This window comes from Mustela putorius, unplaced genomic scaffold (assembly GCF_011764305.1).
Source record: "Mustela putorius furo isolate JIRA1106 unplaced genomic scaffold, ASM1176430v1.1 tig00004033_pilon_pilon_pilon, whole genome shotgun sequence".
In the NCBI taxonomy this organism is placed as follows: domain Eukaryota; kingdom Metazoa; phylum Chordata; class Mammalia; order Carnivora; family Mustelidae; genus Mustela; species Mustela putorius.
Window position 1 is genome coordinate 1,517,999 of NW_025422169.1, and position 13,077 is coordinate 1,531,075.

Here is a 13,077-nt window from a genome sequence, read left to right on the forward strand (position 1 = left end):
AGCAGTCATGCAACCAGTTCTTTTGAATTTGCTACCTTGATGTTGCCATGCTTGCTTGCTTGCTTTTTTTTTTTTTTTTTGTACTTTAGTGTTGTGTCCCAAGGTACTCTGTATCTTGACTTGCCATGGAAGATCTCCTAAAAGCAATCTCACTGCTATCAATTTAACTATGCTCTAGGGAGCATGACTATTAAAGTTATTATCTATACGAGGAACAGGAAAATGGCGTATTGAGACCATTATCTGATTCAAAGAATCCACTACCATAGTGACATAGCCTACACTAACCAAATGGTACCTGGAAATCAGCCTGAGGGGTCAAGATAATGTTCTCTATTCTCTACCTTGCTTGGGCTTTTTTGTTTTTTTTTTTTTGTTTTTTGTAGGTTATTCCTTCCTGTTCTTCTTCATCTCCCTCTCAAGTTTATGTTTCTCTCTGCCCAAACTTGATTCTTCCATTTAAGGGTAGTAGAGGAACTAGATGAAAATAAATCAGGCAACACTGAAAAATCTAAATTGCTCTTGGTGGGGGATATGTAGAGTAGGTAACATGAGAACTTAAATTTCCCAGGTCTTCACAGATGCAACTGGAAAGTGAGTTTGCTGAATTTTATGACATGTGTAATCCAAAACATGATGCAGATGATGATAATATTAGCAATGTCCAGAATAACTTTGTACCTAGATTAAATTGGAGAAGACCCATGTAGTTCCAGAAGCTCAGGAAAATCCCTCAGGCCACCCAAGTGAATGTCCCATCTGCTTACTGATGCCTGAAATTACACAGTAAGAGTTTCATTTCTTAGCCCCAAGCATTTGATTCCTGTTAAAATGCAAATCTCCTGGGCATGGCAATACTCTAAGTTGTTGCTTTAGTCCAGGAGGAAAAATTATTTTCAGAGACTTTCTTTAAAATATATTTGGGCAAGGAGAAGAGTATGCGGCCACCGGACCCTGGAAACAGGTGGAACAGTAAAACTTAATAGCTAGGGGTTGGGAAGGGGTGAGAAAAGGGAATGCAAAGAGGAGAAGAATGCAAAATGTAAGATGGAACACATGAAAAGACCTTACTATCTTTTCTGGATCTGAGAATTGATATTGCTACATGAGAATGAGCTTACTTTACTATTTTATATCCTCTGTATCCAGATGTTACAGAATTCAATCTGTGTAGCACACATGTAGTTAGGGTTTAAGGGTAGACACTCTTGTAACCTTATAAGGATGATTAATTGTGATATCTCTTTACCAGTTTGGGTTGTGGTGTATGGAAATTACCCTAACCCTATCACCCCCTCTTCTTTTTGATTTATAGTCTCTTTCTTTTAATCAGAGTGATGTAAATCTAGGAATTTTATTGGAAAATATTATAAATTTCTCATTAGGTCTATTATACACAGAAGTGTCCCAGGTGACCCTTAACCACCCTCTGAAATAGCATCACTGCTCTAATCCAGGGAGAGCTGGTCATTCACGTGCTGTCACTACACTGTTGAAGATTACTCTTAGGTAACCTATATAGAAGGTTAATGCAAGAGGAGTCATGGGGGTGCCTGGGTGGCTCAGTGAGTTGAGCCTCTGCCTTGGGCTTGGGTTGTGGTCTCGTGGTCCTGGGATCAAGTCCCACATCAAGCTCTCTGCTCGGTGGGGAGCCTGCTTCCCTTCCTCTCTGCCTGCCTCTCTGCCTACTTGTGATCTCTGTCAAATAAATAAATAAAATATTAAAAAAAAAAAAGTCATGAACAAACCCTTTGGCAACATTCGAGTTGATTAAAAATGCTTTCTTTTGAGAGAAATTTAGTCTTGTTTAGGTTCAAATCGACAAAACATCTATAAGACTCTGAATAAGAATTAGCATGTTTTTAAAAGAAAATTATGTTTCCATCCTTAGTTTAAAATTTGATCCTTCCAAAAACTCTCTGACAAAACAAGAAACCTCTTTATGTATAACTGAATTAAAGGAAATGCTTTTTTTTAAAGTGAGAAAAAATATTTCTAACATCATCTATTTTTTTTCAATTTGTATTTGCGTAGTTTGGATTTGCTTAAATATGCTAATATCAGTATGCCTTAACTGTTTAGATACAATTCAGGAAAATCATGAGAATTGAGAAAAGAACAGTAAAAATGTCTACTTTTTATTCCTATTACAGATGAACTCTCACCTAATTGTCTCTAATTTAAAAAAAAAAATTATGAGAGTTTACTTGCATATCATTTACATGGAAAGAAGTGACCAATTCAGGTAGGAGTTGATATCCTGTCTTGTCAATTTCAACAACTTAAATTGTTATTATATCTCAAAGCATCTGAATTCTGGAGATCTGGAGAGCCTCCTGTTTATTCCCTTTATTTAAACAGATGAAAACTGAGCCAGGGAGGTTGAGTGATGCACCCAAAGACTTCCACTAAAGCAAGTCCTTAATGTGGTTTCCCGATTCTCTGCCCCGTGAGCATTTCATCACAGCATTCTGCCCCATTGAAAATGGTAAATATACTTAAGATTTTAGGCTTTGGTTAGTTTCAAAACATCCACATACTTAAACTTTTATGAAACTCAGAGAGAAACTAGTGAAAATTCCTGGGTGGAACAATCCAGAACGAAGAATGGAATTTCCAGTTTGTATTAATTGCTCAGGAAATGAAGGTCCTAAGAGGTCAAGTAGCTGAATTTCATAGAACTAGTCAATAGTAAAGTTGAAAGTAGCACCATAAGCTCTGTTTAATCAGCTCAGCAGTGTGGCCTCTTTACATGCAAAACAGGTGGAGAACAAGGTATTGTTAGAGGGAGGGAAGGTTGGTGAAGTACCAGGTTCTGACCATAGGAGATTGTGGCGGAGTTCATGTCTTAGGAAGTGCAGAGCCATGATCAGAAATGTTCTCCAAAGTAGTGAAAGAACATTGTTCAGATTTCAAATACCAGAGATATAAATACAGTTGTTGAATGTGAACAAATAGTAAATCCCCAAAAAAGTGTGAGGAGGTGCCCCACACACACACAAAAAAGTGGAAAAGCTCTCAACGTGCCTTGGGCATACTATGAATCAGAATTCCATGCAAATACTAAAAACCTCCAGACCATTAATATGCATTCCTAAGCAACTGACTCTCTTGCAGTATACAGAAGATGAAATCAACACTTTTGGAACTGTAGTTCTATTATAAGAGCATATAATCCTTTATCTTTTAAGTATTGGAATATCTTTTCCCAAGAAAACAGAGAATCTTTCATGAATAAATAATCAGGTCACAATCATCATTATATACCCTAGCCCTCTCCTCTATGTAGCAGAATTCCTACGTACAATAGACTCTTTAAGAAAATACTTGTTAAAGAAATAAGGAAATGATCATATAGCCAAGCGTAATTCAACACAGATAATTACCTAGAAAAAAAAATTTCTGCAAAGGAGGAATACTGATGAGAGGAGAAAAGAAGAAAAGCAGAGAAAGGAAAAAGAATAAAGTATTTCACAAGTTTAATCAGCACAGATGTACCAAAAGAAGTCACCCACCTTAGGCATTTCTCAATAAATATGCATCAGGTGTCTACTTCGTGAAAGAGAGATGTCAAATGATGTCTTTGGTGAAGCCTCAGTGAATGAGTTGGGATGACAGGCGCGGTAATAAGATGGTTCGATAAAACACAAACACAGAAATCAAAACAATCTGGATTAAAATCTTGCCGTTTCTGTTTATTCTCTACATAACCTTAAGCTACTTATTTAAAGCTTCTAAGGATCGCTTTAACATCTAAAAACTGAGGATAGTACTTGACTATAAGATTGCTGTGGGGCCTAAACAGAATAATGCACGCGAAGCAACTAGAAAAATGCCTTTATGCGTAGTGAGTACTTACTACCCTCCTCTCCTCATTTCCTCATCTGGAGTTATATGGACAATGGGAAGTAAATTAGAGAGAGAGCAGCAGCAACAATGTGACACAATGCTATTAAAAATGGACAACGGACACGAATAGACATCTTTCCAAAGAAGACATGCGAATGGACAACAGACCTGTGAAAAGCTGCTCAGCATCACTCAGCATCAGGGAAAAGCAAATCAAATCCCCAGTGAGACATCACTCACACTTGTGAGGATAGCTTTTTTAAAAAAAGACGACAGAGAAGTGTTTGCCCATGAGGATGTGGAAAAAAGTGACCGCCTATGCCATCCGGGTGGGAATGCAGACAGGAACAGCTACTGTGGAAAACCATATGGAGGTTTTAGAGGCCAAGGGCAGACTGCCCCAAGTTGGGTTACTTTGGTAGGAATATCATTTTGAGTTAAAAGCAATCAAAACCCAGCAGCTTCAGGAAAAGCTCTTTATCTTCCAATCCCTTGCCTAACTGTACCAGGAAAAGAGCTATTAAGAGATTCCTCTTTACCTAAAAAAACAAAAACAAAAAAACTTATATACATAAGAAAGCAACCCTTGTTTTCCAAACATCTCCTCTTACCTTCTTGCTAATGGTCTTTCTCCCTTTTGTATTTTCAGACCCCTTCCTCTCTCCTTGGCTCTATAGAAGCATGGTGTGTCTGTGGATTCCCCTTACATATGCTATTAAATTTTCCTTTCACTTGTTACTGTGTCCCACGTCAATTCCATTCTTCAATTCCTTAGAAGGACCTTGAAGGGCAGAGAAAATTCTTCCTCCTTAAGAACATTCTTCAAAAAATTAAACATGGAACTACTATATGATCCAGTAATCCCACCTTAGATACCTATGCAAAGGAATTGAAATCAGTTTCTTGGAGAGAGATCTGGGCTTTCATGTTTACTGCAGCATTAATATGGAAACAACCTAAGTGGCTGTCTGTCAACAGATGAATGAAAAAAGAAAATGCAATGGGTAGGTAGATAGAAATGAATATTGTTCATCCATAAGAAACAAGGGTATCCTGCTATTTGCAATGATATCGATGAAACTGGAAGATAATTATGTTATGTGAGAAAAGCCAGACAGAGAAAGACAAATGCTGTATGGTGTCACTTATATGTGGAATCTAAAAAAGTAAAATGTCAAACTCAGAAACAAAAACCAAAATGGTGGTAGAGAAGGATGTCAGGAGGTAGGTGTGGGGGAAATGGAGAGATGTTGGTCAAATGGTCCAAACTTTCAATTATTGGATAAAGAAGTTCTGGGGATATAATTATAGTATGGTGACTATAGTTAATAATACTCTATGGTATACTTGACATTTGCAAACAGACTATACCTTGAAGTATTATCACCACACACACACACACACACACACGATAACTATGTGGGGTGATAGATGGGTCAATTAACTTGATAGTGATAATTATTTCATAATGTAGATGCATATCAAACAGTCGTGTTGTATACCTTAAATCTATACCATTTTATTTGTCAATTATACTTCAGTAAAGCTGAGGAAAAAAAGAAAGGAGACACATGGCTACTGTGTGTTCCAAATAGAATAACTGACCAAGAAATGAAGGCTCTATCAATAGGCTTCGATGTTCTGTACTGCGCTGCTATCTCAGTTCTCGAGCTCATAGAAGATAGTTGGTAACTTCAAGGAAAGTGAATATTCCCAGGACGGCATAGCCCTTTATGAAGTAGATTCTCACTGCCCTAGAAGAGGTGATCCCAAGCACAGACTGAATTGTTACTAACCACTGTATTCTCACCAGACCGTTGGGACCTGATTTTCAACACTTCAGCTGATAGCAGATGAGTGGGGTTTGGCAGAGATGGGCTAAATATTCATCAGTCATCAGTCCTCTTTGCTGTTTTTCCTAGGCATTTGCTAGGCTACATTGCCCAGCCTCTCTTGAAGTTAAATGTGGCAGCACAAATGAGTTCTGACTTATGTATTTTTAACCAATGGAATATGAGCAGAAGTGGTTGAGGCCCTCCAGCCCCACAAAGGCTTTCTCATATCTCCATGTTCTTTCTCCTTTGGCCAACTGACGCACATGGATATGGTGACTTTTAAAACCATGATGAGAAGGAGACTGGATCCAGAACAATGGAACAGATAGCTCCCAAACAGTGTGGGCAAGAAATGGTAGCTAGCCATGACCTGACACAGATTTAGGAGGGAAATTCCTTCCTTGGGCATTACTCAAAGGTGTATATGGCGGCACAAGCTACATGAGCAGATAGGAACTGTCTCCTCTGATGAATGTGAGAAGGAAGATGAAGGAACATGTCCTTGCTTTGGGCCCTCACCAGTGTTCACACTGATAGGACAGGCAGTGAGCTACAAACAACAGAATGACTTGAAGATGCCAAAAGAACTTCCCGTCTCTAAATACCCGCTGAGTTCTAACCCAGTAGACTTTTGACTTCCCACACTGAGGCTGTAAGAGAAGGAGATAAATACTGCATCAAGAATTCCCTTGCATTTTCTAAATGCATAATTACTGAGTTAAAAAGATGGATTAGGATGACTCCCCCAAAGCTGTTTGAATGTCTATCTCTTGAAATAGAAAGCAAAACTATTTTTATTCACAAGTGAACACAGAGTTGCTGACATGGGTGACATCCGGGGATAATAAAATTTACATGGTGAGTGATTAACACCATGGGACTTTCCAAATGGGGCAAGGTTTAATGGGCAGCTCCACTGGTTCTCCCTATCCAAGAGGCATCGGGTTGCAGGGGAGGAAAAATAATTTTCCCTTTACCCTTCTAAATTGTTGGCTGAGACCCCCTTTAATAAAAAACAGATTAACAGTAGAAAAACAAACAAATTTAATAACATATATACCTCCTGTATGCATGGGAGAGACCAGGAAAACTGAGTAACTCCCTAAAATGGCTCAAACCACCTTAAATACCAACTCCAACTAAAGACCATAGAAGATGGGGTATGGGAGTTATGGGAAGCTATCAGAAAAAGCACAGCAAACAAGAGTAAGGTTATCATGCAGATTTAGGTCTTTTCCTTCCCCATTGATAAGAGTTTCTTAGAAATTTTGTCATTTTTCTCTTCTTGGGACAGAGAGGGCAATACCCTTACAAATGAATATTTCCCTCATAGATGTAAAGGTTTATAAGAATCAAAAGGTAACTTCAACTCAATAGTCAGAGCTTTTCTTATATTTGCAGTTGCCTAAAAGTAATCAGCCTAACATAATCCTTATGCCAGGGACATATTTTGGAGTGGCATATTCTGTTCCCCTTCAAGGTGCAAAGAAGATAAACTCAAGTAGGATGCTCAAGGAATACATTGCCAATGGAGAGAGTTGCTAAGAGTGAAGGTGAATTCTTCCTTTAAAATGTGCTTCCAAATGGCCCTGTCAGCCCAGTGCTGGAAGTGATAAACAAACTAAAATAAACCCAACCAAATAAACCCTGCATTTGGATAACACAATGCTGAATTCAGGCCCTAATATATCAATTAATGCTGTTAATAGTATTGCACGTAATTTGTACTGAAAACACACACAAAAAAAAAAAAAAAAGAAAGAAAGAAAAAGAAAAATGACAAAGCAATTTCCTTAGGAATGTATAGTAAACAAAATTCTTTGATCTTACATTCTAAATCCAGGGCTTTAGAATTTAAATGTATGTACTTCTCGATTCCATAAAATGAATGAGAACATTCCAGCAAATGATAACGTGGGATTGATGAACTTATAAATATCAGGTTTTCGGTCTACTTGGAAGAAAAATAGTACAAATGCTAAAGTATTGCTATGCAAAGGGAATGATGAATGCTTGACTTCCAGATTCTTATTTTTGGAGTAGGAAACATTCGGTTGCTTTTTTTTTTTTTTTTCTGTATTATTTCTAGGTAGAGAAATTTACCAACACACGAAATAGGTCACTCCTCGAAATTGACTCGTTTCCACTCTAGCAACAAGTCCTTGGACTAAGGAAATTCTATAAGCTGTTCAGTGTGTCTGAGAACCAATTCTAAAATGATTCGGTTGGAAGCACAGATGTAAAAGATTCAAACACCGAACTGAATCCAAAAATATTACGCCAATCATTTCCATTTTGCCAGATTCAGCTGACCACTTCTGCCTCTTCCCAGAACCTGTGACCAGCCCTGACTCTCACAGGTAAGGAGGAGGGTCCATAATTAGCTTCCTGATCCCAAATGATTCCAAATGCCCTGAATTTTTATGATTAAATACTGCGGACAAGGACTGATAGCTACTACAGCATTCGAGAATCAGCCTGATGGGCTCCCTCCTTGGGTCTCCAGCTGCCTCTTCTTGCCTTCCCCCCGAGATCTCTTCCAATTCCCTGTTCTCCAGGTGTCAAGTTGTGGTTTCCAGATAGTCCCAGCTTTCGCTTCTATGCCTTTGTACCTGCTGTTACCACCACTTACCTAGAGTACCCTTTCTTCTCCTCCATTTTATTAACTCCTATTAGTCCTTGAAAATTTCCCCCAAACGCCTTCTCAGGGAAACCCTTGAGCACGTAGCAAAAAAGTTTCTCTCCTGCCATAATTCTGTCACAGCACCAATCACAACATATAGTAATTACTTATTAGACTGTCAACTCCTAAGGTACCAATGGGGCTCATTTAAATCTTTTTGAGTGAATTAATGAATGATGGCAGAAAGCCAAATTTTAAATTAGTATCATCATGAACTCCATGATAAATTGAAGTGAAATTAGTGGATTAAAATATGCCTCTTCCACAGGACTGTGAACCGTTGAAGGACACCCACCAAGCCCTGTACCCAGAATATCGAATGTATAAATGCTCAATGAAGGAATGTAATCATGTGTTTTATTAGACGTAACATCATTCGTACTACCAGCAGTGGTATAGAAGATGAGCCCATTCTCCCCACAGCATGCCCTGCCCCTACTCTGGCACCTTAATACATCAGTTCTTCTCAATATTGCATTCTGTTTTCCCTTTGATAAGCACACATCTACAAATCTTATACCAGAGAGTGGTGTTGATTTTTGATGTTCGACCTTCATTAAAATCTTCCGGAGTCAGGAATGCATAAGCATTCTTAAGAAGTAGAATCGGGAAATTTTGCATCGTGCTAATTTTTAGGCAACCGTTGAGCACATTCCTCCATTTATCTAACCCACTTTTGTCAAGCGTTCAGTGCACTATACAAACCTGTGCGGGACCTACGTTGTAAATGAGACACATAGTGTGTTTTATCATGGAACTTAGATGTCAGAAAGCATGAATCAAAAAAGAATGTAGTTGAGAGCTCTACAAAGAAGTGAAAATATTTACCCAAATTCTGGAATATTGGTACTTCTAATGTCTAGCCGCCGGTCTATCACTGAGTGGAATTTAGACAATGAGGAAGCAAGATAACTAGTTGCACAGCTGTGTCAGCAGGTTAGGGGGGATAGGAATGCCTCGGTCCTCTATAGGTAGAAGGTAGAACGAACGAGGTTAGATCTGCATGTTAAGTGAGAGACGTAAAAGTGCAATATGACGTCTGCATTCCTAAGTGAGTAAACAGTAGTGCCAGGAGTCACGAAGATGGGGGGGAAAATGAGAAAAGCATGTTGTCTGGTCAGCAGCGAGGAGAGTCGATGAGCTCGGTGTTGCCTGTATTAATCTACACACCTGGAGAACATGTGTGTAGAGCTGTTCAGTGTGCAGCTGCGTGTGCGGATCTCAGAGGTTTGTAGCCGGTGGTCACCTGCTTATGGAAAATCACTGAAGCCATGAAAGTGAATGTGAGTGGACAGGGTGAGAGGGAAAAAGTGACCTAGGATATAATCTGTAAATATTTACACATAAAATATGAACAGAGAGATACACCTGGGTGGCACAGTTGGTTAATCATCCGACTCTTAGTTTCGGTTCAGGTCATGATCTCAGGATCCTGGGATTGAGCCTCGCGTCAGACTCGGTGCTCAGCGTGGAGTCTGTTTGGGATTCTCTCTCCCCCTGCCCCTCCTGCTCCTTCTGTCTCTCTCTTTCCCCTCTCTCTCTAAAATAAATAAAAACCTTTAAAAAACAACCATGAACAGAGAAAATAGGGCCATCGAAAAAGCCAGGGGTAACAGTGAAATTAGGAGATTATTAAAAACAAAATAAGAAAGAATTATAGTTTAAGAAATGTCATTTGAGAGCTACGACTTGATAAATGCTAAAAAAGCTTCATTGGTCTTAGCAACAACATGGATGTCAATGACGTTGGCAAAAATTAATGGAATAGCAGAATCTTTGGAAGAAAATGAATCTTGGCAGAAACAGATAAAATCTCCTGAGGAGACAAGACTTAATTTAAAGCTATTTCAATAATTTCAAAATGGAAAAACATTAATGTAACTAGAATTAATATGTCAGTAGGGGAAATCCATTCTAAGCATATAAGCTGACAATATAACCTTGTAGGTAAGGCACTGGGGTTCATTGCAAAACTCAGCTCTTCACACACTAGTCACCTGTGGTTACTTCCACATGTGTTTTTTGAGAGCTTCGGGTCTCTTGTTTATAAAATAGGCATAATAATACAAGCAATCCATGGGTTTTGGGAAAATGAAGCCCCCAACATAATAAGGTCTAGGAGAAATTGGGCCCTGAGGAATGTGAATTGATACAAATTATTGAGGTACACAGGGTCTTGGACTGCTATCTGAATAAAGGCACTAAGAAAGCAGAAAGGAATTTGAAGGTTGCCTGGGACACGGGAAGCAGAATGGGTGAAAGAGATGAAGAATTAGAGAAATCACACTAGGAAGAAGGTTGGGTGACCCTCGATGACTGGGATGAAGATCTCAGGTTTTATTTAAAGAGGAAGTAAACACACACAGACTAGCAGGATGCAAAGTTCCTTCCACTGGTTATAAATCTTTTTGAAGGCAGAACATTTGAAGGATATAGCCACAAAACTGTCATCTTGATCGCCACCATCACCATCATTATTATCACAACTGATACTCTTTTTTTTTTTTAGGTTTTATTTATTTATTTGAGAGAGAGAGATGGAGCATGAGAGGGGGAAAGGTCAGAGGGAGAAGCAGACTCACCGTGGAGCCGGGAGCCTGATGTGGGACTCGAACCCGGAATTCCAGGATCATGACCTGAGCCGAAGGCAGTCTCTTAACCATCTGAGCCACCCAGGTGCCCCACAACTGATATTCTTGACTGCTTCCCACATGCCAGGCAAAGAGCCAAGCCTTCCCATGCATGATCGCATGCAATCCTCAGCCCAATCCAGGGAAGCACCACAACTCTTATCCTCATTTTAATGATAAGCATATGGGCTTAGTGCAACACTCACTTCACTCAAGGGGCACAAAAATCAGTGAGGAGGGGACCTGGGATGAGGGAAGTGCTATCAGATGCTGCTTCAAGGAAGGGGTATTCAAAGAACATTGAGTTAAAAACCCATTACACAAATTATATCACTAATTCTTCTAGTATTCCTAAAACCAAACTTATTTTATCTATCTGAAATCTAAAACAGAGGTGAAAAAAAATAAGCAAGGAATTAGGAAAAAATTAGTAGTAGAGCCAGACAATGGTTAACTCTTCTCTTCTGGGTGTTTTGTTGTTGTTGTTGTTTTAAAGATTTTATTTATTTATTTGACAGAGAGAGAGAGGAGGAAGCAGGCTCCCTGCTGAGCAGAGAGCCCGATGCAGGGCTTGATCCCAGGATCCTGAGATCATGACCTGAACCTAAGGCAGAGGCTTCAACCCACTGAGCCATGCAGGTACCTTCTGGGTGTTTTTCTTAAAACAGATCTTTTTATTGCCCACATTTTGCTTTCAAGCCTTTAATCAAGGCTTGGCCTGTATGATACGAAAAGTGTTGTAATCTGATCTTTAACAATACAGACCGACTTCTGATTCTTTTTTGTTTGTTTGTTTAACCCGGCATAGAACAATTCCATTATTCTTAATAAGGACACAGCTCTTTCTTTCCTTTTTTTTTTTTTTTTTTAATATTTTACTAACGTATTTGAGAGCAAGTGAGATAGAACCCGAGCGGGGCGAGGGCAAGGGGAGAAGCAGACTCCCCACCGAACAGGGAGCCTGGCATGGGGCTCGATCCCAGGACCCTGAGATCATGACCTGAGCCAAAGGCACCCACTTAACTGACTGATTAACCCAAATGCCCCATGACACAGATCTTTCTAATGTTCTCTTTCATGTTATCCTATGGTCTTTGCCATGAATAAAAGTGTTTTTTCCCTCCTACATCTCTCACATCCTTACTTACAATGCACTTGAATTTTACCCGATAGCCCCTTTATTTTTCCATTTTTTCTGGAGCCTATCATTCTATAATTCCATAATTTTCTTCTATAGCAAACCCAAGCCCCACGGTTGATCACTGCAGTACATTTCACCCAGTCTATAACGGCATCGTGCCCAGGCTTTGCCAACGTCTGTATGGTACACGTGACTTCTAGATCCGTAGGACTATTTGCCTTTTTACTCTTACAGTGGAACAGTCAAACTCCTAGATTAAAGAACAGAATTCAATGGATAAAGCCATGAATTCGTCATCTCTAATCCCAAGTGACCACATGGTGCCAGACATCCACTCTTCCTTGTCCTGCCACTTGGTTTTACTTTCCTCTGCTCGGTTACAGTTCCGAAATGACAACACTCCTCTCCACTCTTCAATCTCCATTTGATCTGGGGGCTTTGCTTCCGTGATAGTTCATCAAGGAGAGGATAAGCGGCATTAATTCAGCCATTGTTGCTTCTTTACTGTTTGTCCGAGGTGTTTTTTCTTCCTGTATAAGATCACAGCTTCCAGCGTTACTCTTCATTCAATCCCCTCCTCTTTCATTTGGACTTTTGTTCTGTGAGATACGCCTTCTCCCTCCTGTAATGTTTTCTAATTATTATTATTATTATTATTTTTATTTTTTAAAGATTTTTTTTATGTAATCTCTACACCCAGTGTGAGACTCGAACTCCCAATCCCGAGATCAGGAGCGGTATGCCCCACTGACTGAGACAACCAGGCACCCCTGTTATTTTTATTTTTAATCAACTGTGTTTTTAGGGTGATTTTAGATCTATAGAAAAATTATGAAGGTAGCTGAGAGATTTCCCATATACCATGTTACCTTTACCATTAATATTTTTTGTTTGTTTTTGTTTTTATTTTAATTTTTTTGTATTTATTTATTTTCAGCA